Here is a 6,049-nt window from a genome sequence, read left to right as displayed (position 1 = left end):
GCACAAATCACCTTTGCCAAAGAAATTGCGTTCCTCCCCTGCGCTGTTTTAACTTCAATGGGGTTAGAAACACAATTACCTCATCCTCCAATGAAATACACTCTGTGACTGTAAGGAGAAATGAAAGGAGACAAAGAGATGGCGGTGGAGGGGAAGCAGAAACGAGGGCAGGTGTGAGAGCGATAAGGGACGTTAGTGGCTCTCATAAGACGGTGATTCAGAAACGGAGCGGCGAGGAACAGAGTTCAAATGGGCTTAGCTTTCAAACAACACCTCAATCATGCCTACCATGTGCATTGTCTTCCGGGTTGCTGGAACCGCTGGAGAACAGGGGAAGATTCTTGGCTTTATTAGCGAGGAACAGAGATCAGAACAGAGTTGCGTGACAGGAACACACCATGGAGAAATGCCAAACAAACATATGAGCAAGAAACATGCAGTAGAGGCAACTCCTGTTGAGGCCGACTGCCAGTATTGCAGATTATGTGATTCACTGCAGGACAAAAACAAGTAAATCTACTATGAAAGAGCGAAAACAACAATGTGGAAACCAAGGGCGGTTGTCTCCTGACAAGGTTTTTACTCTTAGTTACCAATAAACATCAGATAAGAATGTAAAAAGAAAATTAATTTCATTTCGCAAGGGTATGAGAAAGTCTTCACAAGATATTACCGAGAGAGAGAGAGAGAGAGAGAGAGAGAGAGAGATGTCACATCTCATGGATATAATGGCACTTTTGTGAAAGTGGTTATCTAAGCTGTACGTTTGATTGGATGTTGTGACTGTGTGTCCTTCGTCTTTGTCTTCTGTCTCAGCGTCCCTGAGAGGCTTTTGAATCATTGTCACTTCTCACATTACATCATGTTATCCAGTCTGAAGAAAAGAAAAACAGTCACTTTTCATACTTTGTCACTGAGTCCGAACACGTGAAGGTCTTAACGTGTTTACTCTCAAGGCTACGCTCCACAATTCAGCTCACGGTTGTTGGTGTGTTCGGATTATGTTTACACACAGTGACGATGATGGTCGCTACTGTTTGAACCATCGTTCTCGATGGGTTGGACTGTGATGCACTGATAAAGGCAGATAGTTTGGAATTAAGACAAAGTAAAGCAAACCATTTTGAGAATTGCTAAAAACTACAATTTAAGGATCACTTTTAACTTGGCAAATGTATTGTATGAGATTTTACTTCCCGTTTTGTATTTAATAACACAATCAGTTTCGCAACACCAGGTTTCAGAAACACTGCCTTTAGGTCATTTTCTGATGATCAGAAAAGATTTGATTTTAGTTTTCCTAAACCACAACATGCGAAAAACAATTCAATAAAAAAAAAAAAGCTTCGTTTGCCTTAACTTCCTGTAATGTCTTAGTTTTTCCATCAGACTGTACTTCTGTGCTTAAAATGCATCTCATTTTGTCTGAAGAAAGCCGTTGAATCATCTCTTACTGCCACTAATGTTATGTATCCTCATTCCCATAGAAAGTAGTCCTGGCTTAATCTTTTTTTTATTATTATTTCTGGACAAAACCAGGCATGGAGGCTTTAAACAATTCCAGATACAAATGGCTGCCAATCCAGTTTGCTAAATCGTTCAGCAAGCAGCAGACGTTTGCTTCTCAAATGACCTGGCTATCCAAATTTTTAACAACCAAAGCTTAACAACCGCACCATAAACCTGAAGGACAGCAGGCACTAAAAAAACAAAAAAACAAAACCCAGCCCCCGTGTTTAGATCTTTGTGAATATTAAGCCAGTTAAATCCAGTACTTAGCTTGATTTATATCCCGTCAGCAGATGTAAGCGACTCGTTTCGGCCGAGACAATAAAAGCTGCCGCATGAGTGAACTGAACACGACAAACTATACCCATTCGCCACACTCGAGAACACAAGATTAAGGCTCGCTCAATTAAGAATAATTTTCCATGGGGCTTTATGCTAATCTAATGCCACTGCAGCATTGTGAGCCAGACTGGTGTATATATTTAATGCGAGCAGGCCCCCGGAGGAGAGACGGTCTTCAAAGCGTGATGTGTGTCGCAAACGACACGTTGCAATCCCCTCCTCGCTCGCATCCACCACTGGGTGTTCTCGCTTCTGTTTCGGAGTGACTCACACAGCTGGAGTCTAAAAATAGCTCATAAGTCAGTCTCCTTGGCTCGCAATCTCTCCCGCTTATCTCTTCGCCGTCTCTCCCGCTTCTGTTTCTTCATCCTTCCTCCTCGTTCGTCTCCTGGGACGAAGAGGAGACACCAAACGTGCCCCTAAAACTGGTCAATTGGCGTACGAGTCGTCGTACGGGACGGTAGAAAAGGTACGACAGCAGGGAGGGAGCTAGGTGATGAGGAAAAGGAAGAGAAAGATGATGCGGCACAGCTGCAAAGTGATGAACTCGGAATATAGGTCGTAGTGAGATGATGATGATGGTGATATCAAAGCAGAGACCAGACAAAGGGAAATTATATGGCTTGGTTCCATTTTCATCATTACACAAACCTAACCTACTTTCCAACCTGCTGGTGTTGCAACCTGGAGCTATTATTTTTATTATGTTACAAAAAAAACCCATCATCCTAATCCTAAATGAAAGTTGTTCTGTGGGATTGCGGTCTCTCCTGTCAAAACAAAGTAAATCGTCCAGCTTTAGCCTCGCTCAACGGCACAGGGTCTTTTTTTTTTTTTTCCCCACCAGGGAGCTGTAGGATACAACCTCCAGCTTGTACGGCCGGTCACTGAGACGTCGCACCGGAGCGGCTGGAGGGTTAAGTGCTCGGCTCAGAAACACTTTGACAGCGGCTGCCTACAGAGAAAAGACGAGCCTTCATGTCAACACATAACTCCGACGTGAGAAAGTGATTGAAAACTGTCCGTCAGGCAAGCCATTGTCCAGGCTACCAGATATCACGGGAGTTGAATCGTTCTTTCTGCTCCTTGTAAACCAGAGGAACGGAACAGTGGGATCAGATTCAGTCCGTTAAAGTTTTCGATCGGAGTCTACAATTTTAGATGTGCACTGCGGTTGCCAGAATACCGCTGTTAAATTATGGTAAATTCATGACTGGGAGGCAATGTCATTGTCGATTTAATGGTGCTGGAGTCAATGTCTTACTGTAAAAGTAAACGTGGGGGAAAAATTCTGTTTTTGTCTAAAATTGACATATAAACAACATATAAAATGAATGTACAAATTACAGATCCGTCCGACTAATTTATTTATGGCAACTTCACGTCAAAGATTGTTTTGTATTTATCAGATCTTTTTCTGTCACAATTTTATTGTTTGCAATTCCGAAAATCCTGTTTTTGTTTCTTTCCCGGGGATGACAGAGGCAACGAAAACATATATTTATTTTGAAAGAAAACTGATTGCATACCTTCAGATTGACTTTCGTTAAGTTGTAACCTTGGTTTGCTTTGCTCTTTTTTTACTCTGTTTTTTTTTTTTTGTTGTTGTTGTTTTTCCTCTCTACTATGGTGAATTAGCCTCCCTACTTTTCCAATTAAAACAAAGTTTTTAGTGTAGCAAACCAGAGGCTGAAGATCAGCTTTGCTTGTTCTGACATTTAACTCGGCCAAGTGAAAATGTTTCTCTCCATTTTTGTTTCGCATCAAGTCATTTGGCCAATTCGCCACGGGAAGATTACTTCAACCACAGCGGACCAAACCAAAGGTAAACCATGTCCGTAGTTGTGATTTGATTTCTCAATTGGAAAAGTTCTGCATAAAAACAGTAAAATGCATTTTTTTTTTTAATTGGAGACAGAACTGCATCCTGTTCAAGTTCCACGACATGCATCCCACCTGCTCTCGTAGCCGTTCTGTGCCTGCACAGCTCTCTGCTGCACATATTGTACCTGATGTTTCAGTAATACCTGCAGGTAGCTTGGGATCTGCCATGTATCATTTAGCAGCGCCTCATCTGAATACTGCCCAGAATCCAACCAGCAGCCCGACTTAAGCATCCCTGCCAGCTGCTGGTGAGGCGCATTTGTTCATTAGTTTAACTAACAGCACAAAATCTTTACAGTGCTTTTACAAAAGCAAGCGACACTTGGCAACAGTAGCAAAGAGGGGGGGGGGGGGTTAATTCAGGTGAACCTTGTTTACTTTAATAGCTGTGATAGTCGCAGCGTTAATGTTGCCACTAATAACGGTTTCAGTCACACGTGACTCGGGGAGAAACGCTCGCGACGCTCAATGAAATTAAAACCACTCCCCGCGCAGCAGAGACGCCAGTTAGTCCGAGAGGACTGCAATTACAAAAACACTTAAAGAGCAATTTAACAATAACCAATTTCATTTCTTCATATTAAAATGCGGAGACGCATCACTCCCGACTTGGGGTCCAAAACAAACAGATGTCGGTTCTGCAGTGTGAGCATTTGGATTTGGATTTAGCAGCCGGACAAAAGTGCTGGGAGAGAAACTGATGGATTTTATGAAAAGAGGCCAAAAAACTTCAAACCGTTTTGGGGCAAAGATGAAAATCACTTAATCCATTTATATGTAATCATTTATGGCAGAAAGCAACTGTGACTCAATGATTGCAGAAAAATACCACTGCATTTTTTATTTTTATTTTTTTTGGAGCTCTCCGTGGCGGCGCCGCCATTAAAGGCAACAAGCTACAATCTTTCACCAGTCGGTGAAACATCTACATTTAAAGTGCTATTTCAGTAAAAGTGGGCCTGTAAACTTAACTGGAGTTGTTTTGTAAGTTGGCAAAAACAGTTTCAGATTCAACGCAGCGTCTTTTCATTTCTCAGTTAATAGGAAGCTCTTAATCGTTTTGTATCAAACAGAGTCCTATTTCCAAAAAACACATGAATGAATTTGTGTAATGTGTACAGTCACAGCTCCTTCAGACTAGCCAGCAGTAATCAGTAAACACCTGGTGGAACATCAGGAGCTACTTCTCAGTGAAACGCTGGTAAAAAAAAAAAAAAAAAAAAAGTTTCATTTTTTTTTTTAATTTCCTGAGGGCGAAGTTTAAAAAAGAGAAGAGGTTTTTANGTAATAAGAAAACCCCTGGGGGAACATCAGGAGCTCCTTCCCAGGGAAACCCGGGTAAAAAAAAAAAAAAAAAAAAGTTTGCATTTTTGTTATGAATTCCTGAAGGCGAAGTTTCAGAAAGAGCAGGAGTTCTTAAAGAGAGAGAGACCCAATTTTCAGGCATCAAACTCGGAATGTAAATTTCTTTTAAGTCATATTTGATATTTATAGCATTTCTAAAACTATTGAAGCTAACATTTACTTTACAGTGCAACAAAAGATCACTACTTGCCTGGAAAGTACATAACATTCCCCTTTAATCAGGTATAAAACATGCTTGTATGTATTTGCAATTAAACATGTTTTTTATTGGTCTGATGTAATATTCAAATGTTAAATGTTTCCATTTTGTGAAAGTAGAAAGTAATCATAATTAACAGAAATAAAGGCTCAGAGGGTAAACAGACTTTTATTCATGTCTGATGTACATTAGAACCAACTTTAGGAGTGGATTTCCGTAAATAAAATACAGGTTTGCGTCAAGGTTACCACTTTCAGCACATTTCTTTGTCTTGTTTTCTCTCTACTTTAGTTGAGCACTAAATAGATTCTATATTCTAGAGTCGCTCAATGCCAACACAAGCTAATCCTGCTGCATCCCACCTCTCTTTCCATCTGCGCATCACTCATTACATTGTCATGGTTGTTAGCAAAGTAGATGATTTTTAATTTTTTTTTCCTGCAAGATGAACTAGCACCTTAATAAATGCAGTAGATTTCACTCTGTAAGCCTTTTTTTTTTTTTAAATCCTTCACTCTTCTTTTTACGCACTGAGTGTGTTTGAGTTGGTTTCAGATTCATTAGTATTCGTGCAATTTGCCCGGGCGAGAAACCAACAAAAACGGAAAGAAAATAAAAACAGAAAATGGCTGACGACTGCATCAGTTTGAAGACCAGAAATAGTCCCTTTTTTTTTTTTTTTTTTTTTTTTTTTTTGAATAAAGTGGTGTTTTTGTTCCTTTTTAAGGACAAGTGCGGTTTTTAAACTTG

The sequence above is a fragment of the Poecilia latipinna genome, unplaced genomic scaffold (assembly GCF_001443285.1).
Source record: "Poecilia latipinna isolate Pla-1442-1.1 unplaced genomic scaffold, P_latipinna-1.0 Scaffold194, whole genome shotgun sequence".
In the NCBI taxonomy this organism is placed as follows: domain Eukaryota; kingdom Metazoa; phylum Chordata; class Actinopteri; order Cyprinodontiformes; family Poeciliidae; genus Poecilia; species Poecilia latipinna.
The sequence above is the reverse complement of the archived record's forward strand: the minus strand, read 5'-3'. Positions refer to the sequence as shown.